Here is a 27,644-nt window from a genome sequence, read left to right on the forward strand (position 1 = left end):
TTGTTTTGTTTTGTTTTCTTTATTTCATTTTTTTTTTAAAACTTCTTTCCCTGTTCTGAAGCTCTATTTTGTCTTTGCCCCAGAAGATTGTAAATGCTTTTAGCACCCTAACAGGAAGAAAAGAAAGCTATTCCAGGGACTAGCAGCGATCATCCGGAGGTGTAGCTGCTGCAGCTCAAGGTGAGATCTTTAGCTGTGGGCGGGGCATAGGAGAGAGAAACTTACAAGGAGTGTAGAGACAGAAAGGAGTTGTGAAATAAAGGTCAGCTGGTTACCCAGCTGCGCGCAGTGTTTAGCATTCTGTTCAAGTGTAAAAATTTCACTGGCACTTGAAAAGGGATTGAGCGGGAGGCCCGGTTAAGGTGACCCAGGCTTTCTTCTTTTGTGGTGAGGACGTCAATCCCACAGGGGCTGTGTCTCTCTTGAGATCAGTATTAGCCTCCAACCTGGAAGTCGGCCATGAATCCAAGACTTCAAGAAACTTCAAGAAACGCCTAAGAGCAGCTTGTGCATTCTGCTCTGTCTTATTTCTCTGTATTTCTGTATTTAAGCAGGTAGAAGGCTGCGAGGAACGACCTGTTTTCCTAAACCAAACTTGTATGAAGTCACCATGGGAATGAATTGGAAATTCTAGAATCTGGCGATTGCTGGACGTGTTGATGCTAAATTCATTGCCAACAGCAGCGAGCCAAAGGAAAGGGCAAAACAATTTTTGGGCCACCTACAAGCACCACCATTCAAAGCCAATCTCGTTAGCATTTTAAACATATAGCCAAGGTACCATTGATAGGCTGTTAACTGTAGCTTGACTTTGCTTTAGAAACAACCCTGATCACTGTTGGTTTATTGATCCTATCTGCTGTCTCATGATAATCATCTTAACAAATATTTTCCTTGTATATATTTCTTTAAAAAAATGCCTTCCCCCATCCTCATCTCTCATGCCCTGTGTGTACACTCCAACACACACACACACACACACACACATACACACTTACACAATTCTCTCTGAATCTGCTGGATGGGAGGTGCCAGGAGAGCCATGTGAGCCAACAGGTAGCCAGACACTAGATTAGTCTCTGCAGTCAGCAAGTTCCCATCTGTCTGCTGGTATCTCCCTGTGTTTGTTCTGCGTATTAGAGCAGCTGAGCCACAGACTCATTCTTTGTGAGCTTCCGGCAGATGCTTAACAAGGTGAGCCAAAGGGAGTCTGGCCATTAGGCGTTGTGTTAAGACTGACTCAGCAGGAATCTGTTTTCCCTATGTTTTTCAAGTGCTAACCTACAGCTTCACTTGATAGCTTTCCACAGGACATCATTGGGCATCAACTAGGCATACGGAAGGCACTCAAAACCTCAAGCAAGATGCTTATGACATGCTGTTTGTTTGGATGGTTCAGCTCATTTGGAGTTGAACAAGACTTTGGAAACTATCAGCATCTTGGATTAGTAGCTCCTGTTTTTTTTTCTGAAGAGCCTTGGGGATAAGCTCTTCCTGAGGAGAGCCAATTTGAGTTTGGTGAACTACAGGATGAAAAGCGACAAAGTCATGGGCTTCCAGTGACCATTGTGGCAGTGCCATCTCAGGAGGTGTCACACTGGTTAGCACATCAGTAAGGATGTCTCCAGGACCTGTGGTCCAAAGGTCAGAATCTGGCATTTTGAAAGGGGGCTTCTCTGAGCCAACCAGTAAAGCAGTTGCCTGTGTTGCTGGGCTAGGGTATGCTAGATTTATACATTTTATATTTGTAAATTCACAGCAAGCATATTTTATTTCTTTCATTTTCTATTCCTATTTGGTTTATGTGTGGGTCTTTCCTGTATGGGGAGTGAAATAGGGAAGAAAAGTACCCATTTATACAGAAAAGCAACCATAGGAATCATTTGCATCCCATTCAAAAGGGATTGATAGCTAGTAAGGCGCTGAGGGACACCAAGTCACGGTGTTTCCCAAGGGTACCTGTGTGAAAGTGTGCTTTTTTTCATTTTTTTTTCTTATCAGGGTGTATTCATTTAGTTGAACTGTGCGTTCCATGGAGGCCCTGTTAGGAGCATACAAAGACACAAAGAGAACCATCAGCGGGCATTTGTTAAGCAGAGAAGATCAAATTCTAACTGAGTCCATTTCTGTGAAGCATGTGGTTTGGTCAGTTTGCACTTTCCTGCTAGAATTGGAAGTAGGAGGAAGCTAGCTTCAGATGCAGCAGCCATGCTGAGCACAAAACCAGTACAGAGGTGCAGGTCGGATGGGAGCGTGTTCTAATTGGCTGAGTGTGGACCCTGTCTGGGCACAGGACGCCAGATGCTTCCTTGCTGGCATCGTCACTACCAATTCCGACAGAGCAGTGAGAAGTTGCCAAGAGAAGAGCTGGGCCTTCTGCAGTCTGATTCACTGCGGAACACCAGGGAGGAAAAAGAAATGCTTTCGTTGCTAAACTGTTTGAAAATAGCCATTTGCTCCTTCCCTATGCACTAATACACGCTTCCCTGAGCTTCTCTCAAAGCTAGCTGTTCTTGCATATCTGTTCTCCCTTCATCCGCTCTGGAGTTTTATAGATATACTATATGCTGAAATTGTAAAGCCAGGCTTAAATGCTATCATTACTTATAGGTTTAATGAATCTGAAGAAAGTAGTGTTTCAGGAGTTAGGTGATAAAATGCTAACCTATTTATCCTTGGATAAATCAGTTTTTAGTTTCAGAATTATTCTCAGAAACCATCACCACAATATATGTCTGTGCCCAGTAACATGAGGTTGAAGCAATGCTTTCTATGCTCTAATTCTACATAGGTGTGGAAGTGGAGGCAACACAGGTACAAAGCCAGATCTACAGGCAGTGACAGTATCTCAAATAATAATAATAATAATAATAATAATAATATTTTTCTCCTGAATGAAGCTTGTTAACATTTCGTTTAGGGAGTGAGGAGATGGATATAAGATTCTCACAAGAAAAGAGTTACTTTTGACAAGTATGCACCCCTAGTGGTAGTATATTAATCCAAGATGACTATCCTGCCCAGGAATAGAACACAGTAGCTTGAAGGGAAGAGTCATGTCTCGCACAGGTGCCACCAAAGTGGAGGTGGAGAAATGCTGAGGAGAGGACCAGGTCACAACACTACCTGCCTTGAGAAGAGGTAGAGAACCAAAAAGGCCATGCTGCTCAGTGACCTGTAATTTGCCCCTGGAGAGCATATTGACTCTTTCCCTAAACCACAAATTCAAATTTCCTGAGTCTTCCCTCACTTGACTCCAATCTCCAGGGATGGTTCTGTGTCCACTGAAACATTTCTAGAAGCTTCCAGGAAGCCCAGAGATACACTCCTAGGCTAGAATAACCACTGTTTCTTCTTACTCAGGTCTTGCCTGAGTCTCCAACATTGCCTTTAGCCCTTCTTCCTCTTTCTGTCTCAAACTAACTTCTTACACACATGTGACAACTGGGGGTGCCAGATGAAAATGACCTCCCTTTAGTACCCTATTCTATTCCTTATATTTTTTTTCCTTTTGAGACCATGAAGCTAATTTTCACTTGATCTTAGTTTGAAGGGGGAATAGCAATTAAAGCTATTTTTCAGCTAAACCATAGTTGGAAAATATTGCATTTCTGTTTCATTCAAAGCTAAGTTGATGAGCTCTTTGATCTGAGATATACTATTTTGTTTCCAAACTAAAAGAATCCCACAGTCTTGTTCAAGGTTCTTCTCTGGCACTCCTGACTCTATGACATTAGATAATATTACTTGGATTTCTTATCTATGAAGTAGAAAACCTAGGCTTCTTCAGATGTTGCGAGGGAGAAGTTAGTAGTAGAAAGTTCATAGATGTTGTGTGATTGTTCATACTATTTTCCCTTTCACTATTCTTTATTAGACTCATTGATAGCATTTGATAATGTCTTCTACTCCCTTCTTTCCTTCCTCCCTCCCTCCCTCCTTCCCTCTCTCCCTCTCCCCCTCCCTTCCTTCCTCCCTTCTTTTCTTTCTCCCTTCTTTATTCCTTTGTGTGTAGAACTGTGCTTTCAAGCATTTGACAAAACTTTCTCTGTTAGCTCACCTTTGAGATTTCTCAACATGCATCTCCATGTCCTTAAGAAGGTCTGGGATCTCTATTCATCCACTCATACCTAAATTGCGATGCTCTCTCAGGTCTTGGGAATTTGAATTTAATTTATGCCTTACTCAACAATTTATGAAATCAGTGTTCTGTCTGTTAATTCTGCATTCTTTTTCTTAGTAAAATGACATTTACAACATTGGGGAACAACTTCAAACATTATTGATGAGAACAAGAAATAAAAAGCATCCAGGAAGTTTATGACAAAGTCTTAGAAAAACTGTCCAGAAACAGGAAAAGTCCATAGTTCTGTCTTGACCAGAGGCTATGGTAGTTGTAAACTAGGTGTGATTCTCTGTTTCTTTTTTTTTTTTTCTAAATAAATACCATGGCCTGGAAAGTGTATGTGGGGACATGACAGAAATTAGAGAATATTTCTGAACATCCAGAGAGTAGGTCAATTAGACTGCCCACCCTTTATGTCACTGAAGTGTCTGCTTTTAGCACCTGCTATTATCATCCTGCTCTGCCATCTTTTCCCAAGTTCACACTTAGAAATCTGTATCAAACATCAAACTTTCTGTACACATCCTTCCAATAACCATGAATTTCATTCTTCTGATTCTTTAGCCAAGAATCAAGAGACTGGCTCAGGGGAAGTTTCCTTTGACTATGAGGATGTGGTACTTTAACTCCTGAGTTAAGCTCACTTGAGGTGAAGGAGAAAGCTTACATCAAACTCAAAGACACCCCATTTCCCCCAACTTTAATCACATGTAAATATTGCAACCTTCTCCTGGCTCATTTAGCACACTAGGAATTTCTTTGTATGAAACTAAAATTAAGATGAGTAAATATTCTTCTTTCCTCTTATTGGCCAATAGACTGCTGCTATCACCTTTTGAATTCATTCCGGATTTGTTTTTGTTTCTTCTTTCTTTTCTCTCTCTCTCTCTCTCTCTCTCTCTCTCTCTCTCTCTCTCTCTCTCCCCCTCTCCTCCCTCTCCTTCTCTTTCTCCCTCCCTTCCTTTTCTCCTTCCTTCCTTCCTTCCTTCCTTCCTTCCTTCCTTCCTTCCTTCCTTCCATTTTTTTCTTTCTATTTTGGACAAATATATTTGAGATTATATTGACTTTGAGCATCCTTCTATATAACCATTTTCTGCTTACTGAGTCAATTAACAGAGAAATCAGAAGAAATGCATACAAATTATAATAGTGCAGAGATTTGCCAGAAAACCACAGTGAAAGAACTGGAAGAAGTTTTAGAGAGAAGGAGTGGAGTAGCCACATAATATTTTATTTTGATATTTTACACTAATGCTTCTACTATGATCAGGCAGATAGTATTAGATTCCTTGTAATAGGGATATTTGAAGTCAGCCTAATGAGCCAAAGAAGATAATAATTTTGGTGACTTGATTATGAATTGATTGATTATTAAAGTAACTAAAAGAAAACTGTGCCAATTTATAAAATGGATTAAGGAACAATGGAAAAAGAAAGAAAATGTCAAAGCGACAAATCTTGGCATCTCTAAGTCAGATACCATTCATAAAGAATATTTTTAGTTCCAAAACAAAGCCATGTCCTTGGAGGATGGAGGATAGATACTGAAACCAGGACTTTATGAATTCATATACCTTTGGAAATCAGTTATATAAAAGAGTCATATTTGGCTGTTCCCACTGGAAGAAATTAAGCATTACTTTGTTTCATCTCTTATTTTGATTCTAGAACAATGGCCTCATTGTGATTTTTCTCTGTTCTCTGGAGAGAATTTAGTTTGGTCAAGAGGCACAGTGTGCCTGTTCCCCAGGATACACTTATTCTCATGAATTAATGCCGTTATGATTATGTTCCTGCAAAGATCTGCCCACAGCTGGGAGTGCATGCATCCTGAGGTTTTATCACCTATACAATATTTTCACTAAATCCACAAAGACACTGCACTTCTGCCCTTTGACAGCTCATCTACATAGCAGGGATGCCACACTGCCCTTCTGTTCTTTTCATCTCTCCTACACAGCAGAGATAGTATCCCATGGTTCTTGAATTTAATTCTTTGAATTTGCAGCACAGTGACCCTGAAGCTACAGACTCTGGGTAAGATTCCTGTGACTGGGGTCCTCTAGCTCCCTAACCAGAGTTGAAGCTCATTTTGAGGCAGAAAAGAAGGCCTCTATGGGACTCAAACATGTCTCACTTTTCCTGAATCATTATGGCTCTGGTAATCTTTAACCTTCTCTTCTGCAATAAATAGTTGGGCTGATAAATCACGATTCTTAAATAGGCCATTTCTGCCGTTTGCATGCCATCATCCTCAGTGTTTTCAGATGACCTACTTCAAATTCAAATCCTGTCATTCTTATCCACCTGCTTAGCTTCCTCTAATGTCTCCCTATTGTCCACAGAGTAAAATTTAAATTGCTTTGCTGGGCTCAAGGTTCATCACAATACATCTATTGCTCATATTTTTTTCCCAGTTATCTCTCTTGACAGAACTTTCATGCTCCTACACCACCACACACATCTTACTTGTGGATCATTGTCCCTTACACATAGTTCACATTATACAGCTGTGACTTTTTTTGAGTCTGTAGTAGGCCATATTAGTTGATTGGCCTTCCTTTTCTCTTTTTGCCTGAAGATAGTTCAGACAAACCTACACTGTCATTTGTATTGCGGGTGGCACTCTAGGCCATTATTAAAGCCTTTATGAAAAAGATACTCAGAAGCTCTTCTTGTCAGAGATGTAGGCACCTACATACAGCATCATTTTAGAACTGATCATGGTTTGCTGGGTATTAATTTACGTACTTGCCCTCATTTTTCTATACTCTTAAGGAGTTAAATGACAATACCATGCTTGCCATATTAAGGAAGTATCTCTCTAGCATAAAATTTTGCCAATAATGCTATTTGCCATTTGTTGAATGGGTATCTGAAGTTAACAAGCAGGTATTAAATGTTTTGAAAAATCTTTGGAGGAGCTCAAGAACAACACTGAATTCATTCCATTTAACTGATGAATTAATCCCCAGATTACTTGAGAGGCAAATAGAGATAAAGAAATACATTCAATGCAATATCTCCTGAGTAAATTGGGAGCATGTGGACCCTTGGGAGAGGGTTGAAGAAGAGGGAAGAGGCGGGGGGGGGGGGGCAGAGAAAAATGTGGACCTCAATAAAAATAAAAAAAGAAAATTCTAATAATATAACCAATTAAACAATCTAGCAAACTGAAATAAATACTAACAATATGAGCAATAAAGTACATTAAGTCAATTATAAACTATATACATTGTACAGATTTGTGGTTCTGTATTTAGCAGTTATTATTTATTTAATGCCAGAATCTTTCTTTACAAAAAACAAATATGTTTTAAACAGTTAACTAACCACTTAAGGCAATGAATAGGGAAGAGAACAAGATACAAAGAAATGTAAAGAAAACAGTTTAAATGAAATTTATATTGTCACCATCTTTAGCCTGCAATCATTTTAAATGAGGTCATATTTTTATTCCTTAATAGCATTTATTTCTTCTTCAGTTTTAAACATTTGTGTTTCAAGGGAAGTCTCAGCTCTTCTGTTTTTATTTATTTTTATTTTTTTCCTTCATTCTTTAAGGACCCTTTATACTTTCTCCTTGGCATTGGAAATGCTCTGGAGAGCTGTTTGGAAGATAACAAGGGCTGCAAACTGCAGGTGAATGGGCCTTCAAATTGCACAAACAGCAAACTGAAGCCTTTTGTAATAACAAATCTGGAGGCTAGGGAGTCCTCATGAATGAAGTATTAAGCACCTGCTCTCCAGTTCCTAAGCTGGATTGTTTAGACAGGAAATCTAAGTTATGGAACAAAATTCACCTCTCCTGAGAAACCATGCTAGCTTGTTTCAGGTAAAAGAAATTAATTTAAATTATAGCAATTGAAATATTACCCTTTCCCCAAACACTCATTTAATTGTAAAGTCTTTTCCCGTAGCCAATCGAATTTTGGTAATCCATATTTATAGATGGAAAGATTTTGAACTTGGAAAACCATTAAAAAATTGTTTTCTTGCCTAATGAGAGTTACCCATCTGAAAGGCAGGGCCCAGAAGAGTTAGGTCTTTTGGGATGAGCTATGTAGAAGGTGTATTCTCCTATCTAGAAGAAGAAAATACAGTTGGGATGACAGTTGGGGGAGAGAGCTAAAATATTAAGATGGAAACTAGAGATACCATGAAGAAAGACCTTCTGTGGAGATTTGTCTTATCTCTGAAAAATTATAATAAACTCTGGGTAAGATATTAAAAAGCTGGAATACGCTTCACACATTATGTGGAAGACGTGGAGCTCTCAGTAAAAGAAGACAAATTAATAGTAAGGTAGAACCCGGACCAAACGTGCTGTAGAGTGCAACAGTACCCGTAGAAGGCAAGAGTAAAATATAGTCCTTATGTAATTAATATGTTTAGAACTTCATAATGCTCTGGTGGCTTAGGCTGTGCTGCCCAATTCTTTTTTTTTTCTCATGCATAACTCACTAGGGTAGAGCAGGTTTATGTTTATTTTGATAGGATGTTCCTTCATACGTTGAAAGGGGAATGAAGGCTCCATTTGCACCCAGCTCAGGGACTTCTCACTTCTAAAACCATCACACAAATTGCTTTTGTTTGGAGGCATGCATCCTGTGATTCTTGCTATGGTAACTGAGAGATACTGGTGCTCCCTCCTAGGATGAACTACAAGCTGCTGCTGGGGAAGGCAGGAGGGACAAGTTTAGGACCATACTGGAACATTGAAAAATTTTGGTTATGAGTGATGAGGACTTGCTGTCCTCACCACAAATTTTGGTCAACTTTCAACATTTTACCAGACAGTTTCTTCAGTCTCCTGTTGAAATTCAGGTAGAATTTGAGCAGTTTCTTCATTCCAGTGGATCCTTTATACAGAGCTGCATAAATCTCCCAAAAGTCAAGACTATGCTCTAGTGGTTGTCCACATGCACATCATTCTAGTCACAACAAAGTTTAAATATATTGTTATACTATGTATCCAGGGCAAGATGAATATAATATTAGTTATGTTAATGAACAGTTGGCCAGCAACCGTAAAAACCAAGAGAAAAAATGTTATTTTATGTAAACCTAATCCAATTGTCTCACATTACTATAAAACTTTCAGTTCTGTGCCTCCTTTTCTGTTTTCATGGAAATACTACCAGTTGATGGTAAAAAAACATGCTTTTATAAACAGATGAAATCAGAAAAAATATTTATAAAATACAGACACCCCTTTACACATACACTCACACTGCAGACCCACTAAGAGTGGTTGGGCAGACTCAATGTCATCATTTATGTCACAAACAGGAAAAGATACAGCTCTCTGTGAGGTCTACAAAAAGTATGAAATACACAGAGCCCTGTACGTTGCATACCTGGGCAAAAAGAAAAAAGAACTCTAGTAAACACTGTATCTCTTAGTGACATCAGTGTTCCATTAATCTACTAATTGTCATGTAAGAAAGTCTTTCCCAGTCAGAACACATTGGCCCAGGAGTTCTCCCCTGCTGCCCCAGTTTTAATGAAAACTAGATAAACAGTCTGCCAGACTAAACAACTGAAAATGCCTAAAGAAAAATATTGATATTCTTCATCTCTTGCTGTGTTATTCTAGTCAAACAACATGTGATTAATAAATACTTACACGGGGAATAAAAAAGGAATTAAATATGTAGAAATGGGGAAGGGATGATTTAGACTTTTTTAAAAAGTGTAGAACAAATCCCTACACATGTGCATCCGCATGGACACAGGCGTTCTCCTCTGCATAACACAGGAATGCAGGGAGCTCAGAGCTGCCAGGTGAAACCAATACCAAAGTAGCATTTAAAAACCCTCAAGGAAAGATTAAAATAACTTTAAAGGTTTTACTGATACATCTGGTTAAAAAAATGAGCCTTTTAAAATTTATCTTTTTATCTGCTAATCCTGTTTCTTTCTTTACCTGTATGTCTTGCCAGTAACCTCCAGGGTATCCCCAGTGCTGGGCTTATCCTACTTGGTTGAATATTTTATTAAACAAAACATCAAATTGTACTGGAAAAATAAACAGCATTTAAACTCGGGATAAATAAAAGGACACCAAAATGGCGGCATGAGAACAGAGGTGAGTGCTCATTATCTTGTTTGAGGCTTTGTGCCAATAAAGACAAAACTGGGCAGAAAGTTGGAATAGGTTTTCATTTTGTTTTTTCTAGCCTAATCTGCATACAGTGGGACTAACTGGGAATTCCCTTCCCTCTAACTAGAACCTCATTTCTGTATCTGAAATAAAAAATGGTTGAATATTGACTTCTTTTTTAAATTTTTTTAAGAAATGGAAAATAAGAAATGTTCCTGGTGCCAGGAGACGGTGGCACAAACCTTTAATCCCAGCACTCGGGAGGCAGAGGCAGGTGTACATCTGTGAGTTCGAGACCAGCCTGGTCTACAGAGTGAGTTCCAATACAGCCAGGGTTTATACACAGAGAAACCCTGTCTCCTGTTTCAAAAGATGAAATAAAACAAAACAAAAAAAGGACATGTTCTGGCATAATTAGATAACGTACATTATTAATATGAGACCTACCGTTTTTCAGTTACTATTATTTTATCATATTTTAAATGTTGTTTAGTATGCACATTTGTTTTGTCTTCATGTATGTTGGGGCACCACTTGCATGTGAAGAGGGTGTCAGACTCCCTGGAACTAGAAAGTAGGTTTACAAGTGGTTGTGAACCCTAGTTGTGGATGCTGGGAATTAACCCAGGTTCTCTGGAAGAGCAACTTTTGCTCCTAACCTCTGAGCTAAGTCTCCAGTTCCCAAATTGCTTGTATTTTAAATCATGTTTGTCTGCGTATGCCTATCCATGAGGTAGTTTGTGCACTTGAGTGTTGTTATCCATGCAGATGCTTGATCCCCCTGGAGATGGATTTGGAGCTGCAGTTACAACAGTTGTGAGCGTAAGATCAGTACGTGCTCTTAAGTGAGGCCTTTGTATCATTGTTAGAAAAAAATTGATAAGGGATGAAGAATGCAGAAGAGTTGTTTGAAAAGGTATACACTATCAAGCCTGGGTCCAGTAACTTACGTTATTCATCTCTTTCCAGCTGAGCATAGGCAGCTCCCTTTCCCCTCACAAAGCACAGGCCACTGCTTGTGGATGCAGTTTGACAATGTTTCCATGAATTACTTGAACTTATATTTCAACTTTTATGACAAATCTCTTTGGGAAAAAGGTAAGGTGTAATTATTTCTAAAAAAAAAAAAACCAAAAAAAACAAAAGAGAAGAAAGACTAAAAATGTATCTGAATATTTGGAAGTGAGCTTAAACTGCTGGAACCATTAATTTTTCAGTGATTAGCACCTATCTGACTGGCCAAATGCCACCTCCTTTTAGATGCTATGTTGGTACATAGATCATAGATTTCTCATAGGTTCTTATGGTTTCAGTAAAATATTTAGTAAAGTTTCCTATGAATTCTTCATTATAGGTTACAAAATTTGTCTAGAAGCCAGTGTTTGGAATAAGGAAAGTGAAAATGCTGGCGCTCCTTAGCATGCCCTTCATGGTGTTTAGACTTCAGACTAATCTGTGTAATAACCTTATAATAAAATGGCTGAGGATGGAGAAAATATGCTGAGCAAATTTTCAGCCAATATAATGCTTGGTCCCCAACAAATTTCTTGACAGTTTCCAAAATGAAGAAAAGAAATACAAACCAAGAATAAGGGTAAATGTAATGAAATGTGTGATTCTGTAAAAACACAACTCAAAAGTGAGAAAAATAACCTTGAGAAATGGCCTCTATTACATACATGATGCAAATGCTGCTTTACATTGCTACTTCCTGCAAATGACAAAGACCTTGACTCCATCATGGTATGCTTGTTAGCAAGCATTCTGTAAAAACTGAAAAGCTAAAAACATGCACAAGTGGAAATAAAGTCTATGTTATGAAAGGAAAATCCCTGCAATGTGTCCCAGGTAGAGTTGGGCTCAACTACAACAGTCCCGGGTTTTGTTAGACTCTAAAAAATACCAGAGTAGGATTGACAGAATATGAGAAATACTAAGTTATCTTAGGTCAAGGACTAAAAACATGCTCCAAATGCAAAAACTGTTTTATGCACAAAGCTTTTCAGTTTTTTTTTATATCAAAATAAAATGTTACACCTGGTCTATAAGCTCACATTTACAAACTGAGAAAAATATTCCGCATAATATTTTAGAGTACTTGAAACATGTTTTCGAGTATTTGGAAGGGACATGTTGTATTACCTTTGTAAAACTACATTTAGGTAGAAGTTTTTGCCTACATTTTGTCTTATGTATTTTCTAAATTCGTGGATGAAAATGATGTTTTTTTTTTTTTTAACGTGAGGACTAGCTCTTGGATACCAATAATATAAGTAGGGATTTTCATTCCTTCTGCTAAAGAAACATAGCAATAGAATTACACTTCATGATATATTGCTATACCTAAAGGTCAGTGCATAGTTCAGCCCTCATCTGTGAAGATTCTTCTTGCAATAAATGGTAATTAATGATAAGACTCACACTTGGACAATGTGCAGAGAGTGAGAGATTTCGGAGTACTCGGCCATAAATGAGATGTCTTTGTCAACACCAGCCCCTCGGGGATTGAGAAATTAAGCAGAAGAAGAAGCAGAAAGATTGCAAAAGACCAAGGTGGTGGTGGTTGACTTCAGGGAACCTGTGTCTTCCAGGCACAGGACAGATACACACAGAAACTCCCAGAGACTCTGAGCATTTGAAAGAACACACACGCACAGGTTCATATAGATGAAACACTCAGCACTGAGCAGCGAAAATAGACAAAAGGTCTTACCCCTGAACAAGAAGTTATTTGCAACTGATACCTGCTGAGAAAGGAGAAATCAGTTTTGTTTAATGGAGTGTCACTGGATGAACCAACCATACAGTGAGGCAGGCCTCATGCTCAGTAGTAGAAGGACCGACACAAAATAGACTCCATGGACTTTTGTGTTCCTTTTTTGTATAATATATATATTCCTACTGGTTTTTGTTGGCTTTGACTTTCATTCTTGCTGTTTTCTGTCTTGCTGTGTGTTTTGAGAAAGGACTAGAGAAGGAAGAGAAAGAGTTAAAATGAGAATGAAATTGGGTAGGAAGTGGGAGGATGGAAAGGAGCTGAAGGAGGTGAAGGAATATGATCAAAATAGATTGTATATATTTTTAATAAAACAGAAAGAACTTGTGTTTGACTGCCTTCATGTGTATGTCTGTGCAACACATTCATGTTTGATACCTGCAGAGGCTAGATGAGAACATCAGATCCTCTGGAACAGAAATTTACATAGTACTCATGTGAGTACTGGGAATCGAATCTGGGTCCCCAAGATAGAAAGGACTCTTAACTGATGATCTGTCTCTCCAGCTCCTGAAACAATGACTTTTACTTTCATCTAAAAATTACAGTAATTGCTTTTAATATTTCTGGTAATTAGAAATAACACATACAATTAGCCTCAGTCTACCCCTGATTCAACTTTATTGTTTGGTCTTCATTTTGTGGGAAAATGATATTTTAGTAATTCTCTAAATAAATTTGCTAACTCTGATTTTTCTAAAATTTCTGTGAATTATTAGTCATAGGTAAAATATATCTTGGTATGTAGAATTTTGCTTACTAAGTCACACCCTGTTGGTTTTTATGTAATACAAAATTTAAATACACTCACTCTTATTGTAGGCACTGTAAGTACTTTGGATGTCTTTCTGGACTTTTTTAGTTTTGACTTTTCTAGACAGGGCTTCTCTGTATAGATTTGGAGCTTGTCCTGGAACTCATTCTGTAGACCAGGCTGACTTTGAACTCAAAGACCTCCACCTGCCTTTGCCTTCAGAGTGCCAGGATTAAAGCTGCGTGCCACCACCGCCCAACCTGAATTGCGGTCTTTGTATTTGGGCTTTCTGTATGCTCAGAGCACAATCTCATGTGCTGCTGACACCCACATTGCAAAACTTCTTCTTATTTTAATCATGAGAAGGGATGATATAGCAGTCTTCCATGATAGAAGCCATCTAACCTTCTTCAAAGAGGGCAAACCTTGGTTTGTAGTCTTCAAATACAAACAATCATGCAGAGAGTTCCAATTCTCTTATTTCCACTAATGAAATTCCTGGGACTCACAATTTCTCAATCATTAGGAAATCATTCTTATTATTTTTCATGTCTATTACTTAGCAAATTTGCCAAAAATAAGGCATGCTCCAAAACTGAAATTAGACCTAAGAGTTAAGCTATACATTATGAATGTGTGAATATGTAATGACATAAATATACAGGAATAGGATATACAGAGAGGTTAAAAAATGAGCTAGTTCAATAATAGTGATTGAGAAACTTGTCACTGTCTAAAGCAGAATGCAATTAGGCGATAATCTTGACTACCACAAGTGTAGTGCAAGGATGTGCTGTACCACTCCCATGACCTTGAATTAGTCACCTGAGGGAGAATGCACCTTGTTGGGGAAAAACAAAATCTAGTTTATCAAATCATTAGTCACTAAGAACTCATCAGAGCAATGGCAAGGTAGCTTCTTACTGAATCTGAAAGACAACACTCTGAGGGCTAGCTACCTCCTGTAGGTGTGCCCTGACATAAATACATTGTGATTTTTCTGATTTTCAGAAGATGCATAATCCTTTTTTTTTTGCATAGAGTCCCAGTATGTGTCATAATTTGAGGATTTATTCATGGGGAGATTTTTACCCATAATTCTTAAGTTCATACTTACTGGAAAATACCTGGAGCCTGGTGACAATAATTATCCTTCTACTTCTAAAAAGATGCATTTGATTAAGTAAGTTTCAGGGAAGGTTAGCAGTTCCCTTGCTGTCCACCTCTTCACTGTCTCAAGGACAGATGCTGGATATTAATTCCCAACCAAGTGAGAGACTCTCAGAAAACAAACGGTGTGCATGGAGGGGAGTCTTTCATCTCTTCTTGCCTCTCAAAGGCGTGATGCAGATTTTCACAAGTCCAACTAGTAGCATCATAATTTTATTGCTATATTCAGGATTCTAAAGAAGAAAAGTTACAGTGTCCTAAATATTATAAGCTTTCTGTTTTACTATTTTCTTAACATGACTTGCAATAATAATGTGTGTGCAAGATAAATGTGGCTCTATACTTCCATTTGCAACAGTGAAACTTGTAAATTGCATTGTAAAATGACAGCCAATTTTATAAAATCTATAATTTTTGTTGTTTCCTTACAGAATATATATATTTTTATGAAAATTTATTTTAAAAGACATAAAAAGTAGATTCTAATAAAAGCTGAAGGAACATAAATTTTGAAAGTTTCAAATGAATGCCACCATAAATCCTGGTACAGCCTTGCTTTGGTCACTGTTAAATTGTTTTGGAATCACCAACCTTCAGGTTATTTGGTGGCTCTTACATTTTGTTACGTTGTATTGTAATCACCATCCTTTAGGGTATTCACCACTTACTAAAATTTTATATTCTTATATCAAAATGACATTTTCTTTTCACTCTTTCTTCCTATATGATGAAATGCTTTTAGCTTGGTGAAAGGAAACATGTCTTAAAATAACAGTATATTTTCCTTTAGAAATTATACCAATATATGGCATTATAATCATCTATTCTAGTTTTTACTTGACTGGGTACCATTCAAAAATTTTTTTTACAAAAAGAAAATTTATAAAATTATAATTGTATAACTGTGCTTAAAGGTTAAACACTAAATTTTAAAAGTGAAAGTTTTAGACATATTTATTCAATATTATCAAAAATTTTAAAACAAAATAATATTAATAATCAAGCAAAATGTGTTATGAAAGAAGATCTTTACAATTGCAATAAATTGTAAAGTACAGAGTATCTTTGGAGTTTGGAGGTGATGGACAGACCTATGGCATTGTGGTAGTTTGAAAGAAATTGGCCTACATAAGCTTATAGGGAGTGACATTATTAGGAGGTGTTGCTTTATTAGAAAAGGTGTGGTCTTGTCAGAGGAAGTATATCACTGTTGCGGTGGATATGGGTTCTCTTATGTACAAGCTATACCGAGTGACACAGTTCACTTCCTATTGCCTTCAAATTCAATGTAAAATTCAGCTCCTTTTCTATTTTTTTTCTTTTTTCTTTTTGGTTTTTCGAGACAGGGTTTCTCTGTGGCTTTGGAGCCTGTCCTGGATCTAGCTCTGTAGACCAGGCTGGTCTCGAACTCACAGAGATCTGCCTGCCTCTGCCTCCCGAGTGCTGGAATTAAAGGCGTGCGCCACCATCGCCCGGCCGTCAGCTCCTTTTCTAAAACTATGTTTGCCTGCACACCACTATCCCATCATAATTTTAATGGACTAAACCTCTGGATTATAAACCACCCTAATTAAATATTTTCCTTTATAAAAGTTGTTATAGTTATGGTGTCTCTTTACAGCAATAGAAACCCTAACAAAGACAAACACTAACTGTGATATACTTGAACACTCACTATGACATCACCTTCCCCACTTCAAAATGTTTTAAGGTCAAGTTCTCCTTACAGCTCTCTAAAGTAGATAAATGCATTGCTAGAACATTGACTCAAACAGAGATAAAACAAAGTAGAGGAAGATTTGAGTGTGTGCTGGCCAGAATAGAAGTGCAATACTGCCACATCCTGAAAATTCAGAAAGGTGTTTCCTACGCTAATCCCAACACTACTAGCTTGTATTTAGTAAAGAGCTCTGTGTGTGTTTTGAAACTTTTATAAATGAACTTTTTATTTAGAACATGGTCATCTTGTCCACCACATTTTCAAATTTCACAATACACGGTAACCTTGGTAACTGATTAAAATAAACTTCAAGCTTTTGAAAGAAACCAAATTAGAGATTATGAGTTTTTCCAAATATACATTAACCTCAGTAAAAATCAAATTGAACTGGAATTTTATATGTATTCGAGGAATATAATTTGTTTTTTATTAGTCCTAATCTTGACCTAAGTATTTACAAATCAATACTAATTTTATATTTAATGGGATCCGTAAATGTCTTTATACAGAAAGTTCGATTTTTGTTCTGTAGTTACAAATGCATTTTTAAGTGCAGGGAGAATGTTAAAAGGGGAGAAGCCAATGGAAAGGTATTATTTATATAAATGTCAAGGATTTTTCTCGAAAGTACAGACGTCTTTTCTGTAAGAAAATGGAGACACTTTCTTGACTGTGGAAAATCAGTTTCTTGAGGATGTGCATCTCTCCTACAGGCTGTCATGAAAGAGGCAAAAGCATGATGCTTTTGTCCACACTTTCTCTCCCTGGCTCCTTAGATCCATAAAAGCAGTTGATTCCCTTATCACTATGATAGATGCTTTCTTCTGGCTATAGCAACTTCCTTTAATGCCATCTGTGCCATGCTTCCCCTCTCTACTACCCACATGTATTCCATGGAGATATTTTTAAGTGAACACGACACTGATTCACTTTTCCTTTGGCAAATCGCCAGTGATTTACAGTAAGATTTTATTCAGGCGGGCCTCACACATATTACTTTTGTCATTTGCTGACAAAACCATTACTAGTTATTGTTTTTTTTTTAAATTGTACTTACCACTTTAAAATGTTTCCTGCTCCTTTGTCATTCTATTATTAACACCAATGAAATCTCAGGTGACTATCTTGTTTGTTAATTAGCTTCACAACCTAGTTTTAAGAATGGGTGCTCACTTCATCTGGTGATGGATGGAGATAGAGACAGAGACCCACATTGGAGCAATGGACTGAACTCCCAAGGTCCGAATGAGGAACAGGAGGAGGGAGAACATGAGCAAGGAAGTCAAGACCACGAGGGGGGCACCCACCCGCTGAGATGGTGGGACTGATCTATTAGGAGATCACCAAGGCCAGATGGACTGGGACTGAAAATGCATGGGATAAAACCGGACTCTCTGAATATGGTGGACAATGAGGGCTGCTGAGAAGCCAAGGACAATGGCACTGAGTTTTGACCCTACTGCATGTACTAGCTTTGTGGGAGCCTAGTCTGTTTGGATGCTCACCTTCTTAGACATGGATGGAGGGGGGAGGACCTTGGAATTCTCACAGGGCAGGGAACCCTGACTGCTCTTTGGACTGGAGAGAGAGGGGGAGGGGAGTGAGATGTGGGGAGTGGGGGGAGGGGGAGGGAAAAGGGAGGCGGGGAGGAGGCAGAAATTTTTAATAAAAAAACTTAATAAAAAAAGAAGCTGGATAAAAAAAAAGAATGGGCGTTCACAGAATTTATTGCTAAGTTATCACCAAAAAGGAAAACATCTTGACTTCAGAATCCTCCCCAGAAGGGTACCAGTTAAGGCGCAGTGTCTCTAATGCATCTTGTGTAACTGTGACCAACACCCACTTGTTGGTCACAGGGGGAAATGTAGAGGGAGGTTCATGACTGTTCTCATCTGTGAATACAAATTAAGAAAAGGAGTTGTTATGCTACATCCCAAGAGTGTTCCCGAGACCTTCATCCTTCATGCATCCCACTCTGCTTTTGTTCTTGATCTCTAGCATTGCTGAGAGAATGAAGGAACAAAATCTCCACACAGATTACCGTGTATTATTGGGGGTAAATGAAGGTTAAGAAACCACCATTATCCTGTATTGTGAGCAGGCCATTCCTTCAAACATTGTAAACAATCTCAGAGAGCTGAAAATGCATGAGTGTATTTACTTAGCAAGGTATAACCAAACAATTAACATTTATGGTTATGTATTTTTATCTCATTAAATATGTATTTTTATTACAGCTCTTTATTTATATGCTTGGGGAAATGTCTGTGCCATTTCTCTCACAGGGAGGTCAGAGTGTATTATTTATAATTTGTAACTTAAGTTGCAGGAGTGTATTATTTCCCTCTACCAAATGAATCCCAGAGATAGAAATCTGTCAGATTTGGCATCAAAGTGCCTTTATCCACTGAAGCACCTTTCTGGCCCAGTTGTATATCTTTAAAATATATCTTCTTGCTAATGGAACAATGTTTCCCACTCTTTCCAGGTTCTCAATGGCAGTACATACAAAGGAATATGCCTAAGTCTGCAGTTGGCTTCGGGAAGAATCTCCCCACGCTCACTTTCAGTAATACTCTCACTGACAGAATTCTCCACCATTTCTCCTGTGATATAAATCCAAGTCAATAAAATCTCTTTTTTGTTGGCACTAAATGCAACAACTCTTACTCCAAATGGGACTTCAATAAAACTTAACTTCAGCATTCGTTTGCTTGTTTAATATATGCTAAGAAATTCAACAATCCTTAGTTATATTCCTAAAGATACTAATATGCGATTCTAACTTTTCTCTTACCTCATATAAAAGTACTTGAAATATCGTGACCAGTTGTGTTCTAGAGATGGTTTGTCTTTTAGCTATTCAGTAATAGTGGATGGAATTTAAGTAAATTAACTATGAGATCATATAACCTAAAAAAACACATGCTAAATATCCAACGAGGAGTTGGATTCCACTTTTGAAATTTAATTGGATTTGATTTAAAATACCCAATTTCTGTGAAGAAGCATGAAGTTTTAAGGAAATTTTGGATCATATTTTCACCTTGGTACCAATACAGAATTAGTATATCTTCTCATAGGAGGTGCGTATGAAGAGTGTGGAATAACTGTCCCAAGTTCCTAGTTTTTGTTTGAATCAGTCCTTATCTGGTTATTATATTGTTCCTTTCTGAAAGAGGACTTTCAGAGGAAAGCTCTCATTGTGAATAAGATACATGAAGTCTTCTTATAAATTATATAATTTGAAAATATGATGTTAAGCACCATATATTTCCTTGTAAAGGAAATATTAAGGAGAAAATATCATAGGCTCTAAAACATCTAAGTAATACCTCTAAAGTCCATCATTTTAATGTGTAAGTCAGTAACATATGATCCTTACAATTTAAATATTCCAATATTTAGTAGGATCATTTTTCTTTTGAGATAGGATTTCTCTGTGTAACAGCCCTAGTTTTCCTAGAACTAGTTCTTGTAGACCAGGCTGGCCTTGAACTCACAGATATCTGTCTGTCTCTGCTTCCGGAAATGCTAGGATTTAAGGCATGTGAAACCACCGCCCAGCTAAAATCTTGAATAAATATAAGTGAAATGAGCCACAACTTTTGACTATAGTCTTTGGCTTAAAATAATAATTGATGACATAAAATATTCTAAGAAAATGCTACTTACGATTACAAATGTCTTATTGGAAAAATGCATATACCATAAATTAAAGATACATAAACTCAGTGATTTTATGAGTATGAATAGTTTTGTATATAAAACACATACTTAACATACAAAATGAGGATTGTGTGTTATTTAAAACTTTATTAATAATAACTAAAATTGTGCCTTTCTTTTATGGAATCTGTTGGTGAAATTGCATAACTGAAAATCAACATTCATTTTTTAACTCAACCAAGGATAAAAATCTTTACCAGTATATTCTAAATATTCATAATTAGTATATCAATAGATAAAGATACATATTCAATACATAAACATATGTCCAATTAGCTAAAATTAAGGAGACATTTATTGATAATCATAACAATCATCAGTCATCACCCCAAACCCCTCTCATCAAAAAACCATTATCTCTTTCAAAAACCCTTTTTAATAAATGACTGTCACCCTTTAACCTCCTTCTGAGATATTTTACTGGAGTCTACAAGACTATGAAATGTTAACTGTTTGAATCAGTATGTCGATATTTGAAAGGAGTTTAGCTGGATTATTAAACTACAGCTATTCAAGTATGCATGCTCCCTTTCCCTAATAACTCAAGCAGTCAGTTTCCTCCAATTTGAGAGCCCTTGATTTAACAAGCTCAAATTAAATGATTTGACCAGTACTATGCAATTGAAAAATATGCTGAACTCAACAGGAACTAAGTCAAATTTCCCCAAAACAATTACCCTTGGATTTACAATTACAAAACATAGCTTTCAAGCTTTAAAATTTTAAACAAATTAAGCTAAGTACTATTATTAAAATATTCTATTAAATCCAAAACAAAGATTAAATCTATCATATTATATATCAATGCAAATGTATACATATAAGTTTACAGAAATACACACGCACACACACATATGCTCATATTCATTTCTCTAACAGCATCAACTGGAGAGGGAAGCTATTACATTGTCATTTAGGAATATGTATTGCACATTGTTTTATATTATACATTTTATGTCCTCATAATTATAAATATAAACCTTCAAGATATATCACATCAACCTTCATACTGATAGTTGAAAGGAAACAGTCTGAAGTACCAGTATAACCTTTAAAAAATGTGTTTATGTAAGTTAAAAAGTACACACCAGAGTTTATATTATCAGCTCATAAAAAGGTAATTTAAGAGTTCTATGTGATGTTGTGGTCTGTCAATTGACCTTGAATGTGATTATTCTATGGTGCCTTCTGCAGTAGCATCACCTTCACCTAGCATCCCATAGATTCATAGATTTCATAGATTCAGACCAGCCTACATTTTACAAATCTTTAAGAGAACCAAATGATAAACATAAGAGTTTGAGAAATGCTAGCTGGCAATGACAATAAATAAAATTTATTATTATTAATAATATTACAAACTTGAGGGTAGAAAAATGATCTACAATTCTAATATTTTGATCTAGAATTTTTACTTCTCATGGCTTATTAGCCAATCTTTTAATTTCAGTGTTATTTGCAATGATAAAGTATGGTTACAAACATTCTGAGATTATTTTAGTCTTAGATAAAGATGCAAAGTGGATGAAACAGTGGAGGTGCATTTAAAAAAGTATTCAAAGCCAACAAGCATAGATTTGGAAATTATTTATTAGCTTAGGTGTGTCAGTAACCTACATATTTCCATGGGAATTTTTATTTACATTCATCAATACAGAGTCTATTTCTCTAAAGAACTACTTCAGTGTTAAGAAAGGAAGGAGAAAAGATCCTTTCTTTGTACTGAAAACATAGAAGAAAAAAAACAAAAAAAATCCTCTCATTAAACAAGCAATATAACCACAATCATACAATATTAAATTTTGTTTAAATATTTACTATATATGTATATACAAAATATTTTTCAATGTTAATACTATTTTTAAAAGATCTATAAATTCAGTTTTATTTCTAGTATAGATACTTTAATCTCAAGCCCATACTTGTTCATAGTAGACACAAGTAAATCATGAAAACATAGACTGCTTTCAATTTTTGTTAAATTAGAAGAATATCTAAAACTTTAACTTTATATATGTATATATATATATATATGCTGACAGAATTATATATTTAAACCCATTTTAAAGGAAAAAGTGATGAATGTAATTTAATATACAATAAATGATGAGATTAAATCAGGAATTTATACATCAAAGAAATATTCTGCAGTTTGGCTTAACAATGAAGATGAGGGAAAATCTTTTGAGCACTCTTCATGTTGTTGGAAATCCACTCATAAATCTCTGCATTTTCTGTGAAAATTTACTTCTGTTCTAGGGCACTTGTACTTTTCAGAATTGTTTCAAATCAATGATAAATCAATGCAAAGATATATCTTCTATGATGCTCACTTGCCAATTGATAAAAATCATAACTGAATTAAACCTAAAGTTCAACCACAGTTTGAAGGTCAAATAAGTAACGCAGTCACTCTGATGAACTCTTACTGAAGCAAGAGAAACAGAAGGAAATAGCACACAATCATAGAGTACAACATGAGTAAGATCAACTCTTTACATATTGGCCTATCATTTCGAAAATTATTTCTTCATAGATTCTGGCACACAAAATTAATGTTAATTTATCAGGCGATTTCAAGTCATCTTTTCTATGAACTTAAAAACGATACTAGTATTTCATAGTAAATCTGTTACACAGACTATAATTGGAGTTGAACATGAAGGCTAGATTTTGGAGAGCAGCTTTTGTAATTCACTTACACAGAAGGCACTTGTGATAGAAAGTTTCGAAGGTGAAGAGAACCTATCAGAATGCATGTTCTACTAGACTGCGTGTTTAGCAAAGGAAAAGAAGGCCTCTTTGTGCACGGCTTCTTACTCTTACTACGGTTATTTCAAATAAGAGCACTTCTTCACTTTGGAACACAAGCACTGTAACACACAACCTTAGGAAGTTCACAGTGTTTTCTAATGGGTGGTGGTTGTAGTGGTTTGAATGAGAATGCCCCTCGTAAACATGTGTATTTTAGTACGTGCTGGTAGAACAACAGTTTGGCAAGGACTGGGAGGTGAGATTTTGTCAACTCACATCATTCCCAGTTAGCCCCGCCTCCAACTCCATCTCATGTTTGTGGAATCAGATAGAAGCTCCCAGCTACAGCCCGGTGTCATGCCTGTGTGCCTACAGCCTCTGCCATAATCTGTGTCATCACTGTTATGAACCCTATCCCTCTGACATCTTAGATTTCCATAAGTTATTTCGTATATAAGTTGCCTTGGTCATGGTGTCTTAACAGAGCAATAATAAAATAAAAAAAGTAACTAAGACAATACTAAAGATATTGCAGTGAAATTTCCTTGTTCAATAGTATTGTGGTGGGCTTTTAAAAAAATTATCACAGAAGATAACAATGATTACCCCACTTTCAGAAAATAATGACCACGATATGTTTGCCAAGGATTCTAGATGTGTTTAAAGTTTCCTGCACTTGTAGTCCTGGTCTTCTTTTGTTTTTCTGGTATCTCCTTCTCTCTTCTTACCTTGTTTTGCATGGGTGGGCTCCTCAGATTCACTGATACCTGAATCTCTCTCCTGTACACATGTGATTTCCACAATGCATTGCTTAGGTGTACACAGCAGGTTGAACTCATTGTTAGGGGGGAACACTTTGTTAAGTACATGATATTTATACTTCAATAAAGAAAGAATGCATGCTCATTATCACTTGATCTTATATTTGGCAACAAAGGAAAAAGATCTTAATTAAATCCAAATGAAGTGATGTGTTTGAGAAAAAGCCATAACATATTGCCCAGAGGTTTTAATTGTTGTTGGTTCCTATGGCTTCATTACCTCAGCAAGTTTTCCCCAGTACCTACTTGAAGCTATGTATTACACAGAGTATAACCATAGCTAAAAACTAAAGAAGGAATACCCCAAAAGACCCCAGAAAATAGAAAACAAATATCTTTATCTCGGCTCAATAACTGTAACATAATAATGTTGTTTTTTGCTTTTGTCTAATTTATGGAGTAGCTGCACACCAGGGAGTGGTATGGCTACAGTTTGATATGCTGCAGGTATAAGAAAAAATGCTTTTCATAAGTTTGTACATGTAGTTTATAATCTACCCAAAAGAATAACAATATGCAAAAAAGATCGTTAAAACATCCCTCGTAAATCTAAGAACTTTCCAAAATTCTACTTGTTTATTTTTGGTAAATAATATTGTGGTGGGATGTAATGGAATGTCTAAATTTAGGCAAAATGGTAGACTACACAATAAAGTAAATCAACTTGAAGAGTTGGAGGGATGGCTTGCAAGTTAAAAACACACTTGCTGCTCTTACAGAAGACCCGGGTTCAGTTGCCAGAAACCACACAGAAGCTCCAAACCATTTCTAGACCCAGTTCCAAGGGATCCAACACCTTTGCTGGCTTCCCTGGGTGTTCAGCAGATACACACATGTAGGCAAAGCACTTATATCCACTGAATGAAAATGAATGAATGTTTAAAATGGATACAGTTGCTGATCCAGGAGGAACAGAATAATAGGAGCACTTACATCTGGAGGATGTTGAAGAACATCTTAGTTGTTGATCCATTCCCACAATAGCATACTTTTCCTGTCACTAGCATGCTCTGCTTTTGCAAGAAACATACATAAGTTAGTGTTTGGGCCCAGTAGCCTTCCTTTTTTCCTAAGCTTTCTTACAGTGAAGCTGTAGGCTACAGTGTTTCATCCCAAATGTGCCGCAAGGGCACACACCTACTAGAGGTTACATTAACAACTTGTAAAGTTATGAGGGCTTATGTTAACTTTAAGGAGTGTGGTCTAATATAGGGAGGAAGTCATGCTACAAGAGACATGCTGTGGAAGCAGTGAGGAGCCAAGGCTTTCATTTTGCTTCTTGACACCATTTGGTAATGGAGTCTTCAATTAGAGATGCTTCTATCACCATGCACTTTTTCTGTCACTACAGTCTCAAAGTAACAGGGCCATCCAACAGAGGATGAGAATCTCTGAAACCTGGAGCCCAAGGAAGCATTTTGTCTTTCTAAGCCCGCCCCCCCCACACACACACTATGTGTTTTGCCACACATCATTACCTGGTTGGAGACAGGGTCTTTAAGAAGATAATCAAAGTTTAATGATTCTAAGAGTATACAACTAGTCTTAGAAGACTGCGTTCTCAGAATATCTAGGGAGAATTTTCCAGAGACTGTTCTCTTCTTTCCCTGGAGGGTTCACAAAAGAGACCGCCTTCCATGATCCAGGAGAGAGGCTTCAATAGAACCAAATACTCATAACGCTTTGCTCTCAGCACCAAACTTCTGTGCCAAATCCAAAATCTTGTTTCCCAAATTACAGGCAGGTGTTCCAAGTGGTTAGGGCGGTCCATAAATGTAACATAGCCTGTTTGTTCTAAGTGTTTATAACCATGCATCAAGGTGGAAATATTTTAAATAAAAATAAAAATCTGATAAAGTGGTGTGCATGTTCATCACTACGACTTAGCAAGGCTGAGAGAACAACAAAAGAACCCAAATTAGTTATTAGACCAAATCAATTATCTACTTCTCTTTTGCATACTGTTTACATTTTATCAATACCATTAGGAAATTGCTGCCCAGGGGGATATCTAATAACATTAAATTAGACTCCAGCCATTCCAGTGCTATTAGATGATAAAATGAGTTTCTTGGGAGACTTTTGAGTAATTGGAGACATGAATCCTCTAGGAGGGAATGAGGCCAGTGAACCTGAGGCTGGGTTTATAGGTAAGCTTTATTTCAGAGGCATAAAATCCATTCAGAAACGCCGATATTGAAAACTTGTATCTAGAAATTAGTAGAAGGTCTAAAAAGAGCAAGGGAATGCAGTTTACAATATTTCTAAAATTAAATCATCTGAGTTTAAAAATAAAGTATAACTAACTGCAGCATTATGATCTTTTGAATATTTCATACTTTTCCCACTTAAGTAGGATTAGGTTATATAAAAATGTTGAAGATTCATTTTGATTGATGCCTGTGTGCATGGCCTGCATGTAGAGCTCATGGAGGCCAGAGGGCATCAGCTCCCCTGAAGCTGGAGTAGCAGGTGTTTGTGAGCTGCTTGGTGTTAGGGCATGGCATTGCTTGGAGGAATGGCAGGTGCTTCTAGCTGTTGAACCACCTCTCCCAACAAAATGTTCTTTTTTTTTTTTTTTGGTTTTTCGAGACAGGGTTTCTCTGTGGTTTTGAATCCCGTACTGGAACTAGCTCTTGTAGACCAGGCTGGTCTCAAACTCACAGAGATCCTCCTGCTTCTGCCTCCCGAGTGCTGGGATTAAAGGCATGCGCCACCACCGCTTGGCAACAAAATGTTCTTGATTTACAAGTAACTTCTTTAATGTGTTCTTCAGCTTACAGGCATGGTTTCAAACTCTCTGTTTAAATCATGGATAATTTCTAGAGTATCAGCTGAGGCCATATTGTTCTTGACTTTCAAGGCACCAGGAAGTTGGCCACAGCAGGTTACACTGATAATGATAGACACCAGGTCAAATTCCACACGACCTGGAAGAAATATCAGTTTAAAATTTCTCAGCACAACTTTAATCAGAAATGAGATAATGGACACATTCAACCTCCTGTCAGAAGGAAAGTTGCCATTTTGTTAAAAAAAGAAAAGAATTCTACTTATATAGCACTTTCTCCATCCCCAGAGTCCCTGTTCAGGTCCAAAGACAGCAAAAGTGGTTTCATCTGGAGCATTTTCTCCATTTCCTACTAGGCCAGTGGTGCCTTTATTCCTTGCTCCTGTTAGTCCCCAAATAGTCATTACCAGCAACAATAGATCCTCTTCAGGATGATAGTTCAAATCTCAGAACTCTATGACCCATGATTCTAGACAGAGAAACTATGTAGGAGGAGCAACTCCTATCAGCACTGCATTGGGGAAGGACTACTGGATTGAAATTTCCAGGCAAACACATTTGTTTGGCAAAGGAAGATGTGAAACAGAATCAGCCTACATCTTTTCTACCTCTCCGTGTCCACATCACCCCATTAGTGGTTTATTGATGGATTTTCCATGCTTATAAGCACAGAATGGAAGATTTTATATTTAGAGTCAATACTCAAAAGAAATAATGAAATATGGATAGGAAGACATGTTGAGCTACAAAAATATTGTAGAAATACAGTTTTGAGGCAGTTTATTCTGGATGAGACTCTTTGAAAGAAGAAGAAGAAGAAGAAGAAGAAGAAGAAGAAGAAGAAGAAGAAGAAGAAGAAGAAGAAGAAGAAGAAGAAGAAGAAGAAGAAGAAGAAAA

General features: G+C 37.1%; 1 protein-coding gene and 1 long non-coding RNA gene across 2 annotated transcripts in view; one reads left to right on the top strand and one right to left on the bottom strand.

Moving 5' to 3' along the window:
* The window catches only part of Lrp1b (LDL receptor related protein 1B), a 1,800,012-nt gene that overhangs the window by 1,395,061 nt on the left and 377,307 nt on the right, over positions 1-27,644 (bottom strand). The window lies entirely within an intron of this gene.
* Positions 530-19,335, top strand: LOC101986047. Its single transcript, XR_258224.3, has 3 exons — positions 530-777; positions 10,072-10,217; positions 19,141-19,335. It is a non-coding gene; the product is annotated as an uncharacterized LOC101986047 (long non-coding RNA).

The sequence above is a fragment of the Microtus ochrogaster genome, chromosome 4, assembly GCF_000317375.1.
Source record: "Microtus ochrogaster isolate Prairie Vole_2 chromosome 4, MicOch1.0, whole genome shotgun sequence".
Lineage (NCBI taxonomy): Eukaryota > Metazoa > Chordata > Mammalia > Rodentia > Cricetidae > Microtus > Microtus ochrogaster.